This window comes from Bombina bombina, chromosome 3 (assembly GCF_027579735.1).
Source record: "Bombina bombina isolate aBomBom1 chromosome 3, aBomBom1.pri, whole genome shotgun sequence".
Lineage (NCBI taxonomy): Eukaryota > Metazoa > Chordata > Amphibia > Anura > Bombinatoridae > Bombina > Bombina bombina.
In genome coordinates this window covers 909,748,319-909,764,943 of record NC_069501.1, presented here as the reverse complement: position 1 = coordinate 909,764,943, position 16,625 = coordinate 909,748,319, and positions in this window count along the sequence as shown.

Sequence of the window (16,625 nt, the reverse complement as noted above, 5' to 3'; positions counted from 1 at the left end):
TTGTACTTGTGAGAAAGATACAATAATTGATCTTTGCTCTCCTCAATTTGTATATATAAAATGACTTACTTAATGTGAAAGTCAATCCTAGGATTGACTATTGAAACAAATTAAGGGGACTTTCATTCATGAAGTATAAGATACTTCTTATAGAAAGCTCCTTTATTTGTTTCAGCCGATTGCCGTTCTTAGCTGCTACGTTTTCACCTCTTAGCCAATAGCCCTGCAGTAAATCCGGCTTGGCACCCATGGGAAAATGTCACCTCTTAGCAAAAAATGCTTTAGCCTTGGACTGCTGTAGAAGCTAAGAACGGCAATCGGTATCTTATACTTCATGAATGAAAGTTTCAAAGTGTTTCAATAGTCAATCCTAGCGTTTATACAATGCTAGGATTGACTTTCACTTTAATGCTGTTTTTATGTAATCACATAGAAGCAGTAGTACTAATTATGCACCAAAACATGGAATTCATGCAATAAACTAAGAGTTAATCAGATTAAAGTGATTGCAAAGTTTAATGAATTACTGCCCAATATCTTAACATAAATTAAATTTTACTTTAATGCATTAAACTTTACAAAGACACTTCTTTTTAAAAATATTTATCATTGCATTACGGTAAACAAACCGCCTATCCTCCCCTCGCATCTCCTACTGTATTTAGCATATCGATAATGAATCTGGCTTCCTCCAATTGTTGCGTGCCCCTTTGCAGTCCAGCTCATAGGGCACGCAATGATTGGAGGAAGTGCCCGGTTTCTAAGATTATTTTTAGATACTGGGCAGTAATTTATTCAAATTTAAGAAGAAAACTCTGGAACAGTTGGCTGTGGTTTCTGAAATTCATCTTTTGGAATAATAAAAAAGAATCTTACCAAAATATTAAACTGACTGTGCAAATTAATTGCAAGTTTAGAAACTTTAGACTATTGCCAGTTTGACCAAAAGTTTAAAGGTACATTGTAAAATGTGTTTCCCTTAAATGTGTTTTCAATTACCTTTTATACTTGCTGCAGAGTATTAAAACTATGGCAATCATTCTTTTTTATTATTTGAAGTAGCAGGCTGTGCTCATTTAAACCCCCATCCAATGTTTTCAAGAAAACAAAACCTAGATACTGAAATGTTCATTATGGGTGGTGGTTTCAGTATGCAAAGTCTACTATTTCAATGGCAAGAATAAACTTAACGGGACAGTCTACTCCAGAATTCTTATTGTTTACAAAAATAGATAATCCCTTTATTACCTATTCCCCAGTTTTGAATAACCAACACGGTTATATTAATATACTTATTACCTCTTTGATTATCTTGTATCTAAGCCTCTGCAGGCTGCCCCATGTATTCAGTTATTTTGACAGGCTTGCATTTTAGCCAATCAGTGCTGACTCATAAATAACTCTAGGGAGTGAGAACAACGTTATCTATATAGTACACATAAACTAATGTTGTCTAGCTGTAAAAAAAAATGTCAAAATTCACAGAGATAAGAAGCGGCCTTCAAGGGCTTAGAAATTAGCATAGAGCCAACCTAGGTTTAGCTTTCAAGAAAAAACACCAAGAGAACAAAGCTAATTTGATGATAAACATAATTTGGAAAATTGTTTAAATTTGCATGTTCTATTTGAATCATTAAAGTTAAATTTTGACTATACTGTCCCTTTAAAGAGACAGTAAACATCCACCATTTGCCTTCCTTTGAAGCATCAATCTGAGTAGACTACCAGGCTAGCCACATAAATTTAATTCGTATATATTACATCTATTTGCAGTTGTTGTCTGTTATAAAGCAAATTAGGGACAGATATCTAGCAGAGATATCCTTGAAAGATCGGCAGAGTAACTTTCAGGTTCTGAGTATTAGAAATTGCTCAATTTTCAGAGCTCAATTATGTAAACAGAGGGCAAAATAAATACTAAAAAGATATATAGCAAAGTAGTTTCATTATGCATAACTGAGCATTTTATATAAAAATCTCAAGGTGTTTGCTGTCTCTTTCTCATACATTTAACACTATGCAGCTGGTACACTAGTGACTGGAAGGAGAACAATGTACAATACAATGTCCCTTTGCTTTTAAGGCACATATACTATTGTAAAACAATGTGCTTTAAATTAAAAGCAAAATTTTGTTCTGTAATTTTATGGTTAAAATCACTATGTGAAATTCTAAAATACTATTTTAAAGGGACAGTATACTTTAAAATGTTTATTGTTTAAAAAGATAGATATTATATTAATATATTTTTTACCTTATATCTAAGCCATTGCAGACTGTCCCCTTATCTCAGTGCTTTTTACAAACTTGAATTTTAGCTAATTAGTGTTGACTCTTAAATAACTCCATGGCAGAGAACACAATGTTTTCTGTATGGCACAAATGAACTAGAACTGTATAACAGTAAACAGCTAATAAAACAGCTAATAACATGCACTAAGATAATAGCCAGCCTTAGAAATCAGACTTTGAGCATACCTAGGTTTAGCCTTCAACAAAGAATACCAAAAGAGCAAAGCAAATTTTATGATAAAAGTAAATAGGAAAGTCTTTTTTAAAAAATTGCATGCCTTATCTGAATCATAATATATGCAAAATTAACATAATGCAGTTTCTACTTTGGGGCCTGTATTTTCAAGATAGTCTTTTTAAAGTGTTTGTTTTTGATTGTTCATAAGAGGAAATACTCTACTTGTCAACTTAGAAATAATCCAATTATAGAGAGGTGATACAGTTTTAAATTATTTGATGTTTAAGTAATATTGCACAGGGTGTACTCACTTATGTTCTATACTTGTATGCCATTTATAATACAGTTGTTTGGGTTTAAATAGTTAATTAATATCTAATATATCAACTAATGTATATAAAGAACACATTGATAATGTGTTATACAGGAAAAACAATTACATAAAAGTGTAAAATAAATTTAGTATAAATGTTTGACAGTTCGAAATTGTAAAAAGATGACTTGTAAAAGATGACTTCTAAACTCAAACAGTAAGATACTGTATATATATTCTTCTGAAATTCTTCAGCCCTCCTACTGCATTCTAAGTCAAGTCTATCAGTTTGAATTTATGTTTTTTGTCACTTTGAGTTTTAGTGACAACGGTAGTTGTATTTCTTTATATAAATTTTAGATGTAATACAGTCAACATGATTTTTTTTTATTAAAAACGGGATGAATAGTGCAATACTCCTGTATTATTGTGTTCAAATATACTGTATGAGTAGACCAATATTATTATGAACTGTTTTTTTCAAGATATGATTACCATACATAAAATAATATTTTGAATAAATCAGAATAAATCAGTATAAATCTATAAATTACATTTTGTTTTTGTTTTTAAATAATTAAAACAAAAGTTACAATTAAAAACCTAACATTACTTTAAAAAAAAAAATAATCTAAAATTACAAATTATAAAAAAAAATGTATCATTACAGAAAATAATAAACAGAATTATCAAAAATAAAAAAATAAACCTAATCCCTAGGCAAATAAAAAAGCCCTCCCAAAATAAAAACACCCCCAATCTAATATGAAACTACCAATAGTACTTAAAGGGCTTTTTTGTAGGGCATTGCCCTAAGTTAAACAGCTCTTTTGAATTACAAAATTCTAAGTCTCCCCTAACAGTAACCCCCCTACCAAACAAACCCCCAAAATAAAAAATAAGAGTGATGAGGAGCGCTAAAATAGCTGGTGGCTAGAAAAGCTTAAAGTAGGATGGATGAGGGTATATACAATGAAATATAATAAGATTTAAAAAGTTGACATTTAATCTTAAACAAGAATAAAAAAGAACATTATTACTTGATCCTAAATGAAATTACAATAGATATGTATTAAACAGATGATACAAATGAAATCAGAATCATATAAATGTGAAATCCAAGTGAATCAAGTGTCCAAAATCCTTATTTTAGTGATTGATGAATATCCAAAAAAAAAAAAAAAAGATCAAATAAAGTGTCCAAAAATAAGTGTCCAAAAAGAAAAAGGAGTTTGGGTCCAAAAATTATATAGATGTGAGTGTCCAAAAATGTATAAATGAGTGTCCAAAAATGTATAAATGAGTGTCCAAAAATGTATAAATGAGTGTCCAAAAAATATAATATGTATAAATAGTGCAAAAATGATTCACATTATTTCAAAACGGCTCAGGTTCTCACTTTGGTAGTAAACCACCATTATTCTGCAAAGTGTTAGCTGTAAAAAAAAATGGATACAAATATATTATCCTTTTTTTTGTGGTGTACACCTTATTTTTGAAATAATGTGAATAATTTTTGCACTATTTATACATATTATATTTTTTGGACATTCATTTTTTTGGACAGTCATTTATACATTTTTGGACACTCACATCTATATATTTTTGGACCCAAACTCCTTTTTCTTTTTGGACACTTTTTTTAAAATATTTTTTGGATATTCGTCAATCTCAAAAATAAGGATTTTGGACACTTGTTCCACTTGGATTTCACATTTATATGATTCTGATTTCATTTGTAGAAAAAGCACAGTAGTATCCAGCACAGGAACCCAGGAAGCAGGAGACCGATGCAAGTAACTGCCAACTTGCTAACAGTAATATAGAACACAAACAAGATGGTCTCCTTGCAAAAACTTCCTCAATTTATTTTTATTTTTACAAAAGGAACAGGAAAATTTGTTTGTTCCTGTTCCTTTTGTAAAAATAAAAATAAATTGAGGAAGTTTTTGCAATAAGACCATCTTGTTTGTGTTCTATATTTCTGATTTCATTTGTATCATCTGTTTAATACAATCTTATTTCCTTTGTTAATGTACAGTTTTATATATACATTGCAATACCATATGCAATCTGGGCAAACTACTGTAATTTATATCTATTGTAATTCCATTTAGGATCAAGTAATAATGTTCTTTTTTATTCTTGTTTAATATTAAATGTCAACTTTTAAAATCTTATTATATTTCATTGTATATACTCTCATTTATCCTACTTTAAGCTTTTCTAGCCACCAGCTATTTTAGCGCTCCTCATCACACTTATATTTCAGTCCACTCCAAGATCGGGTTGAGAGATCTTGCAATTAGGAGGAGCTTATGTAGCATATTTAGGTGCTGAGAAATTATCTCTATTCTAACCCCAAAATAAAAAAACTAACAGTAAAAAACCTAAGCTACCCATTGCCCCTAAAAGGGCATTTGTATGAGCATTGCCCTTAACCCCTTAAATATGAGGAAAAAAATGAGTGGTGGTTGTAGATGTGTAACAGATTTTGGGGGTCAAAGTGTGTTTTTTAAATTTTTTCCTCATATTTTATAATTTTTTTATAGTAAATTATAAGATATGATGAAAATAATGGTATCTTTAGAAAGTCCATTTAATGGCGAGAAAAAAGGTATATAATATGTGTGGGTACAGTAAATGAGTAAGATTAAAATTACAGCTAAACACAAACACTGCAGGAAAGTAAAAATAGCCCTGGTCCTTAAGGGAAAGAAATTGAAAAATGGCCTTGTCCTTAAAGGGCCACTGTAAGTAAATATTTTCTATGCCTGTTACTAACTAACTACCCCAAATACGCTTTTTATCAATAGCATTTCATTAACATATCTCTACCGCATATCAGAAATCTTGTCTGCAAATTTAATTGTTTTCCAAACCCACTCCGTGGGTATCCTTTGCTCTGTACCAATCCGTTTACAATACCTAGGTTTCAAAATGGCGCTTTAAACACAAAGTTATTGGTTTAAGTATTTTGAACACGCAGTGCTGAAAATAGTGGGCAGGATAACGTGACATCATCAGCGAATAAAAGATATAACTTTTAGAACATTATGAAACTTGTTTTGGAGAAAATATAGGTCAGTAGGTTTTAATTAATGTTTATTAACTTTAACCCCTTAATGACAACTGACGTACCAGGTACGTCATGCATTAACAAGCAGTTAATGACAATGGACGTACCTGGTACGTCAGTTGTCAAACAGAGTGCTGGAAGCCATCACAAATGCTTCCAGCAGCTCTGAGGGTATTGCAGTGATGCCTCGATATGGAGGCATCCTGCAATACCCCTTTACAAGATTCCGATGCAGAGAGAGCCACTCTGTGGCCCTCTCTGCACCGGTAGCGATAGTGCCAGTGTCCGCCGGGTGCACGATGCGCGTGCGCGTGCATGATGCGCGAGTGTGCACGTGAGCGTGCATGTGCGTGTGCACGGGGTGCGCGTGCACGTGCGCGCGCTTGCACGTGCACCCATTAGCCACACTGACACCAATGAATGAGGGCAGAAAGGGGAAAAAAAAGGGAATTTTTTAAAAAAATAAAATAAAAGGATCTGGGAGGGGGTGGGGGTGGGGGTATTGTGGGGGGCTGCTACACTACAGAAATAGTTTTTTAAGTAAAAAATAAAATAAAAATACTTTTTGGGTTTTTTTTGGGGCCAAACTGGGTACTGGCAGACAGCTGCCAGTACCCAAGATGGCGGTAATTAGGTAGGGGAGAGGGTTAGAGAGCTGGAGGGGGGATCAGGGAGGTTGGGGCTAAGGCAGGGGTCCATCACAGCTAAAATATTTTATTATTTTTATTTAAAAAAAAAAAAAACCTCTTTTATTTAGTACTAGCAGACTTTCTGCCAGTACTTAAGATGGCGGGAAAAATTGTGGGGTGGGGGAGGGAAGAGAGCTGTTTGGGAGGGATCAGGGGGTGGGATGTGTCAGGTGGGAGGCTGATCTCTAAAATTAACCCTGCAAGCTCCCTACAAGCTACCTAATTTAACCCCTTCACTGCTGGGCATAATTAACGTGTGGTGCGCAGCAGCATTTAGCGGCCTTCTAATTACCAAAAAGCAACGCCAAAGCCATATAAGTCTGCTATTTCTGAACAAAGGGGATCCCAGAGAAGCTTTTACAACAATTTCTGCCATAATTGCACAAGCTGTTTGTAAATAATTTCAGTGAGAAACCTAAAATTGTGAAAAATGTTAAGTTTTTTTTTTTATTTGCTCGCATTTGGCGGTGAAATGGTGGCATAAAATATACCAAAATGGGCCTAGATCAATACTTGGGGTTGTCTACTACACTACACTAAAGCTAAAATTAACCCTACAAGCTCCCTACAAGCTCCCTAATTAACCCCTTCACTCCTGGGCATAAAACACGTGTGGTGTGCAGCGGCAATTAGCGGCCTTCTAATTACCAAAAAGCAACCCCAAAGCCATATAAGTCTGCTATTTCTGAAAAAAGGGGATCCCAGAGAAGCATTTACAACCATTTGTGCCATAATTGCAGAAGCTGTTTGTAAATAATTTCAGTGGGAAACCTAAAGTTTGTGACAAATTTTGTGAAAATGTGAACTTTTTTTTTTTTGATCGCATTTGGCGGTGAAATGGTGGCATGAAATATACCAAAATGGGCCTAGATCAATACTTTGGGTTGTCTTCTAAAAAAAAATATATACATGTCAAGGGATATTCAGGTATTCCTGACAGATATCAGGGTTCCAATGTAACTAGCGCTAATTTTGAAAAAAAGTGGTTTGGAAATAGCGAAGTGCTACTTGTATTTATTGCCCCATAACTTGCAAAAAAAGCAAAGAACGTGTAAACATTGGGTATTTCTAAACTCAGGACAAAATTTAGAAACTATTTAGCATGGGTGTTTTTTGGTGATTGTAGACGTGTAACAGATTTTGGGGGTCAAAGTTAGAAAAAGTGTGTTTTTTTCCATTTTTTCCTCATATTTTATTATTTTTTTTAGTAAATTATAAGACATGATGAAAATAATGGTATCTTTAGAAAGTCCATTTAATGGTGAGAAAAACGGTATATAATATGTGCGGGTACAGTAAATGAGTAAGAGGGAAATTACAGCTAAACACAAACACTGCAGAAATGTAAAAATAGCCATTGTCATTAAGGGTAAGAAAATTGAAAAATGGTCCGGTCATTAAGGGGTTAATATGTTAGTTGTTTAGCTTAAATATTATAACAGAAAGTAATCCTTTAAGGGGTTAAAAGGGCATTCAGCTCTTTTACAGAGCCCAAAATCCCTATTTTAAAAAACAAACAAAAAATAAAATCCTAACTCTAACCCCCAAATAGGTACTCACCGTTCCTGAAGTCCGGCGGAGAAAGTCTTCTTCCAAGCAGTGAAGTCTTCTTCCAAGCGGGCGATATCTTCTTCCATCATGGGCCATCTTCTATCTTCATCCAGGACCAAGCCGAAGTAGAGCGGAGATGAGATTAGCTTGGAACAGAAGACCGGCGACCGCAGAGCCATCGAGCGTGGAGATCCTCTTCGCACAATCACTGCCGCATACTGAGGATTAAATTCAAGGTACGTGTTTACCACATATGTAATATTGCCCATAGTTTTTAAGTAAAAGTTTTTTGTTTTGTTTTTAAATTTGTTCCTGTGTCACCAACAAAACTTGAAGAATCAGTATCTGCCAGTAAGCAATAAATATGTGTGTATAAGTTGTTCGAAAAACATACATTTCCTTCTTGCTTCAGTACCATTCTACACAGCTTTAAGGGGACATTAAACCCAACATTTTTCTTTTATGATTCAGACAGAGAATACAATTTTAAACAAAATTTGAATTTACTTCTATTATCTAATTTGCTTTAATCTTTAGATATTCTTTGTTGAAGAAATAGCAATGCACATGGATGAGCCAATCACATGAAGCATCTTTGCGCAGCCACCAATCAGCAGCTACTGAGTCTATCTAGATATGCTTTTCAGCAAATGATATTAAGAGTATGAAGGTAATTAGATAAAATAAGTACATTAGAAAGTGGTTTAAAATAACATGCCCTTTCTAAATCATGAAAGAAAATTTTGGGTTTCATGTCCCTTTAACTTAAAGGGACAGTCAAGTCCAAAATAAACTTTCATGATTCAAATAGGGCATGTATTTTAAACAACTTTCCAATTTACTTTTACTTTTATACTTTTATCACCAAATTTGCTTTGTTCTCTTGGTATTCTTAATTGAAAGCTAAACCTAGGAGGTTCATATGCTAATTTCTTAGACCTTGAAGGTCGCCCCTAATTTGAAAGCATTTTGACAGTTTTTCACCACTAGAGGGCGTTAGTTCATGTGTTTGCTATAGATAACATTGAGCTCACGCACGTGAATTTACTGAGGAGTGAGCACTGATTGGCTAAAATGCAAGTCTGTCAAAAGAACTGAAATAAGGGTCCAGTCTGCAGAGGCTTAGATACAAGGTAATTACAAAGGTAAAACTTGTATTATTATAACTGTGTTGGTTATGCAAAACTGGGGAATAGGTAATAAAGGGATTATATATCTTTTTAAACAACAACAATTCTGTCCCTTTAAAGATTTTTGTGCAAAATTAATTTCAGCTCTTTCATATAAATGGCTGAACATTTTGAGGTTTATGTCTCTTTAAAAAACAAAAACCTCTAATATAATTATGCCTATTCATAAAAAGATAACTTTCTATTTGATTTTTTACACAAACCAGTCAAACATGGCCAATTAAACTCTAGTTAAATAATTAAGACAAGTAAAAAACAGTTGAATTGGAACAATTGTGAACTGACTTTTCAAACCTATTTGGTTAAATGTTTAAATTTTGATATATTAAATTATTACAGAGAAATTGTATTTGTATAGTTATAAAAGGGCTGTTTTTATATTTAAACAGTTTTATATATCCATATAATGTGTATATGTTTACATTTACAAATTAGACTTAAGGAATAATATACACGAAACTGAAGGGGGCGCTAGAAAACTGAAACAATATATAAATGGATCAGACAAAGCACAATAAAATGAGATAAAATAATATAAAATGAAAGAAAGAAAGAAAGTAAATGATATCAACAGAAAGTTTTTAGATGTGTGATACAGTTCACGTCCTCAATTTGTAGAGGTGATTGATATATATATATATATATATAGTAAGTGAGTACACTCCTCACATTTTTGTAAATATTTTATTATATCTTTTCATGTAACAACATGAAGAAATGACACTTTGCTACTATGTAAAGTAGTGAGTGTACAGCCTGTATAAGAGTGTAAATTTGCTCTGCTCTCAAAATTACTCAACACACAGCCATTTATGTCTAAACTGTTGGCAACAAAAGTAAGTACACCCCAAAGTGGAAATGTCCAAACTGAGAAAGTGTCAATATGTTGTGTGGCCACCATTATTTTCCAGCACTGCCTTAACCCGCATGGAGTTCACCAGAGCTTCACAGGTTGCCATTGGAGTCCTCTTCCACTCCTCCATGACGACATCACAGAGCTGGTGGATATTAGAGACCTTGTGCTCCCCCACCTTTCAATTGAGGATGCCCCACAGATGCTCAATAGGGTTTAGGTCTGGAGACATGCTTGGCCAGTCCATCACCTTTACCCTCAGCTTCTTTACAGTATCAAGGCAGTGGTCGTCTTGGAGGTGTGTTTGGGGTCGTTATCATGTTGGAATACTGCCCTGCGTCCCAGTCTCAAAAGGGAGGGGATCATGCTCTGCTTCAGTTTGTCACAGTACATGTTGGTATTCATGGTTCCCTTAATGAACTATAGCTCCCCAGTGCCAGCAACACTCATGCAGGCCCAGACCATGACACTCCCACCACCATGCTTGACTGTAGGCAAGACACACTTGTCTTTTTACTCCTCACCTAGTTGCCACCACACACGCTTGACAGCATCTGAACCAAGTAAGTTTATCTTGGTCTAATTGGACCACAGGATATGGTTCTAATAATCATGTCCTTAGTCTGCTTGTCTTCAGCAAACTGTTTGCTGGCTTTCTTGTACATCATCTTTAGAAGATGCTTCCTTCTGGGACGACAGCCATGCAGACAAATTTGATGCAGTGTGCAGCGTATGGTCTGAACACTGACAGGCTGACCCCCCCACCCCTTCAACCTCTGCAGCAATGTTGGCAGCACTCATACGTCTAAAGACAATCTCTGGATATGACGCTGAGCATGTGCACTCAACTTCTTTGGTCGACCATGGCAAGGCCTGTTCTGAGTGGAACCTGTCCTATGAAACCGCTGTATGGTCATGCCCACCATGCTGCAGCTCAGTTTCAGGGTCTTGGCAATCTTCTTATAGCCTAGGTTATCTTTATGTAGAGCAACAATTCTTTAATTTCAGATCCTCAGAGAGTTCTTTGACATGAGGTGCCATGTTGAACTTCCAGTGTCCAGTATGAGAGAGTGTGGGAGCAATACCACCAAATTTAACACACCTGCTCCCCATTCACACCTGAGACCTTGTAACACTAACCATTCAGATGACACTGGGGAGGGAAATGGCTAATTGGGCCCAATTTAGACATTTCCACTTAGGGGTGTACTCACTTTTGTTGCAAACAGTTTGGATATAAATGGCTGTGTGTTGAGTTATTTTGAGGGGACAGCAAATTCACACTGTTATACAGGCTGTACACTCACTACTTTACATTGTAGAAAAGTGTAATTTCTTCAGTGTTGTCACATGAAAAGATATAATAAAATATTTACAAAAATGTGAGGGGTGTACTCACTTTTGTTAGATACTGTATATATATATATATATGTAAACATACACAAAAACAGTCCCTTTGAACTTTTCCTCAGGCTGCCATCTTCTACCACTTTATACAGAAAGTCACCCAAGAGATCTAGAAAGACAAAGAGGCACCCATGTGTGTATCTCTCTTCAACAAAAAGTAGCCTTAAAGTGCTGGAAATAAGTGTATTTACATTTGTTGAGAGCACTCCCTTGTGGTAATAGGAACAAACTGACAACTCACAGCCTGTCAGTTGGCTGAACTCCAGATACTCCAATGTCTAGTCGCTGGCACTATTTTTCCAATAAAATCAGCTCCAATAGTTAAATAAAAGCATTTATTAAAAGATAATTAAATAATATATAACAACAATATAGCTGATAAGGAGAACATTTAGCATAAAAAGTACCTAAATAATCTGCAACGTGTTTCTTGGCATATATCTCCGCCGTTTCATCAGGCATAATTATACCGTGTTGTTCACGGACTTAAATAGCGGAAAAAACTGTAACTTAAGGACTAAATTGCCTAGTCCAGGATTCCCATGTAAAAGAACTAAACACATAATCAGAAAAAGTTATTACCCCCTGAACCTTTTCAAACAACAGACAATACAACAAAGATGATGGAAACGGCCAACCTGGTCAAATTTATAAAATTATACATATATATATTGCAAAAATGCTTTTGTTCAAAAATGGAATGCACTAATAAAAATGTCAGTTTTGTCCATTATGCCCTTCTAAGATCTGACATTTAAACATTTTCTATAGATAGGATTTTAAATCCCAATCCTAGAAGATTGGTAGGTGGAGCAAATGTGATATGAAATTCCTGATATTAGCTCTAAAATTGGAAAGAATTGACAAGTGGATCTCAAATTTGCTGCAACTCAGTTATTAATGAATAGCTGACTTGCTGTTTTTCAAATAGGAGATACATTTTTAAAAGAAAGAACAAAAATCCTTGAATTGACTGGATTAGCAAATTGTTTTTCTCCATGTCTGCTATTCAGTCAGGCTGCAAATATAATTTTGAAAATACTTTAAGTTTTTAGTAAGCACTTGCTATTGAAGTGGAACATGCACATGTATTCAAAATTATAGCATGAATCAAAACTAAAATCACCAATTTATATAGGTTTTTTTGTAAATCCATCTCCCTAAAATCACATACTGGCTCTATAATGCACAATATAAATCAAGATGACAAAGTTAACATAGCTGCATATATATTCTGGTACAATATCTAAATAAACCAAACAAGAAAAATAGGGTGAACTTCAGCCTGGCAAACAGAAAGTAAGTAGCAACTGTCAAACTAAAATATCAAACTCTTTCCAAAAGAATCAAATAAGCAATAAATTGAATCCAAGGATTCTTAGCAGTCAGGGGAGGTAATTCCTTGCAGTTCACACATAAATCTGTTCACATTTCATGAATAAATACAGAAGAAACATAAATCTAACATAAATATATGAATTATATGAAAAATATTATTATTTTAGTATGAATGGTTATTATGTACTATGTACTTTCTTCAGTCCATGAATAAGATTTATGAGTATATTTCTCAAATGTTTTCTTTCTTCATGAGTGGATAGGATAAATTCTTATTTTATTCTAAGGAATATATGCAGAATATTGTCTAATATAAAACACACACAGAGCTTTACAACAGTCCATTCTGTAAACTGAAACAAGAATACAGAATGCAGACAGTACAACATGGAATACAAAAGAGGAAATGATGTAATGTTCTATGTTGATTTGTAACTTTCCTGCATGGTACTGCCAATGCTTAATACTAAAGAATAGCATTATTAAACTAATTCAATAAGCTGAGAAATACACCCAAGCTATTGGCACAAGTGTTCATTGTCAAGAAATGTTTATATAAATGATGTGATTGCTGGCAGAAAGCTAACAGGCTGTTAATGTTACTCATTTTATCCAGAGATTTGAGATGACAAATTTCTAAATGTATATCTAGCTCTGAACTTTACAATTACCTAATTGAGAAGAAATATTAAATTCACTAAGCAGTTGTAATATGACTTGACTAACTGAAGTTCTCAGTTGTAGTTATGAACTCTTAATGGTTTGCCAATGAGGCATTAGTATCAAATTTCATATTCATTCCCTATTCACTAAAGTCTGGTAGACTTAATGAAGCACAACAATATGATATGAATCATTAGTTACAGTGGGACATTAGTGGATACTAAATAAAATGTGTTGGCTTTTTTGAGTATAAATTGAACTCTGACTAATAAAAAATAACATACTGTAAATACATACATTCTACCTAAATTCAGCATTTCAGGATATGCTGCAACATTCCTGCCTACCTTCATCTCATACTTCTCATAATTCTGTAACTATTAAAAAAAATAAGGCGCAAACACGATCGCATATTCTCGTGTGATAATCCAACATTAAAGTATGATTATTTCACATCCTAATGTTCTTCACATAGCAAAATATGTTCTATTTATTCATAAAACATATCTCCACATATATCTGATTTTTGTTTGCATATATATATATATATATATATATTTATTTATATATTTATACACATGATTATATATAGGTATAGAGGTGAATGTGAAATATTTACAGTAAATAGATAGTTAAAACTTTTATTAAATATTAATATTGCATAATTATGTTTTTTTTATTTTTTCATATACTTAACTGGAAAGGGCTCCAATGCCCATATACTGTATATGTGTCTATATATGTGTACATATGTATTTATGTGTTTATATGGGTATATATGTCTGTAAATACATATATACACACATATAAAAACATCTCTCTCTCTCTCTCTCTCTCTCTCTCTCTCTATCTATCTATCTATATATATATATATACACAAACATATACATATTTAGAGATGTGAATGTATATATGTCTATGCTAAAAGAAACAGCTGTCCTTATGGATGGTACCATAATGGTATACTGCAGGAAAGTTATTTTCTATAAAACAAAAGACACAAGTGGACTAAAAGAGGCAGCACCCTAGGTGGGCACCATCTCATAAGACAAGTTACTGAGCTGTATCTATCCACCGTTGAGTTCTTCTATATTCTAATTTGCTGTATGCAGATGATCCTTAGATATTCTTTCTTACTTAGGGCAATCTGGCAGCCAAATTTGTATCCCTAGCTCACTGTGCCTTAGAAGGAAATAGCTGCCCCTCCACTGACGAGGCCCATACAGGCCAAAAAGCACATTGGGGATGAACTGTACAAATCCTTTATTCAGAAGAGAATTGCCTGCTATTTTAGTTTCAGACTTTTTTTATGGATGAGTCCAAACAGATATTCTGCAGTAAAGTTCACTTCTGTGAAAGGTACAAGTGAACTAAAATAAGCTGTACACTGCCACAGAACAAGCTACTGAACTCCGCCTGTCCACTTTTTTTTATTTATACATGTAGCCCCACAGATGCAAAGACTTCTTTGAACAACAAGCTAAAATGTTTCACAGTGAAATCATGTTACCCCTTTATGATCCCTATATAATAGTATGTTATATGATTATCTTCACTATTTTGCCACACATGAATAACTATTTATTCATAACAAGTGCTAATTAGAATTTGCCATTAAATAATAAACTTCATAGCTTTGTTGGATAATTGATGTCTACAGAATGTGAAAACTGATAATACAATTAGCATTCATAACATGACCTTATATTTACTCACAGTTATCAAATAATCATCAAGAAATGTCATTTCTGATTAATTTATGATAGGTCAAACCATCCTCAAGCTAAAGATATGATGTCTTTAAAAATAAGTTTCATGGTATCCTTGACAATAGAATTGTGCACCATCAGTAGAAATTATTTTTGCTAACCTGTAATATTAGTTACGTTTTACTTATTTATATCACTTTTTATATATTTTACAGTAAAGGAAATGCATTTTTAAAAAAAAAATATTATTTTTTTCTATTCAGTAAAATATTTTAGTGCACATATCCACCAATGAAACTACCACCATATAACAAAATACACTGGGGGGTAGTTATCAAGCCGTCAACCTCAAATACGCTGCGTATTCCGCAGCGTATTTGTGGCGAGGCTGATACGCCTTAGTTATCAAAGGCTCGAGACCGGCAAAAGTAGAATTTTGTGACGTCAGCTTCGATCCGCCGGACTCAGTCCGACACAGATCGATTCTTACGTCACTCCAGATGTTCCGCACACAAGTGCGGCACATTCTCACTACTTTTGCTAGCTATCAAAAAACTAGCAGGTACGCTCGGCACTTTTACGGCCCAGCGTACCTGGTTTTCAAAGCGCCAGCCTGGAGGTGGCGGATCCCATAGGAATCAATGGGAGTCTGACCATAGCGAAAGTACAAGTTCGCTGCTGACAGACATCCCATTGATTTCTATGGGAGCTGTCTACACCTAACACCCTAACATGTACCCCGAGTCTAAACACCACTAATCTGACCCCCCCTACACCGCCGCAAATAAATAAAGTTATTACCCCCTAAACCGCCGCTCCCGGAGCCCACCGCAAGCTACTCTATACATATTAACCCCTAAACCGCCGCTCCCGGAGCCCACCGCAACTATAATAAATGTATTAACCCCTAACCCGCCGCTCCCTGAACCCGCCGCAACCTATATTAAATGTATTAACCCCTATCCTGCCCCCCCTACACCGTCGCCACCTATAATAAATTTATTAACCCCTATCCTGCCCCCCACTACGCCGCCGCCACTGTAATAAAATGATTAACCCCTAAACCTAACCCTAACGCCCCCTAACTTAAATATTAATTCAATAAATCTAAATAAATTAACTCTTATTAACTAAATGAATCCTATTTAAAACTAAATACTTACCTTTAAAATAAACCCTAATATAGCTACAATATAAATAATAATTATATTCTAGCTATCTTAGGATTTATTTTTATTTTACAGGTACCTTTCAATTTATTTTAACCATGTACAATAACTATTAAATAGTTATTAACTATTTAATAGCTTACCTAGCTAAAATAAAGAGAAATGTACCTGTGAAATAAATCCTAACCTAAGTT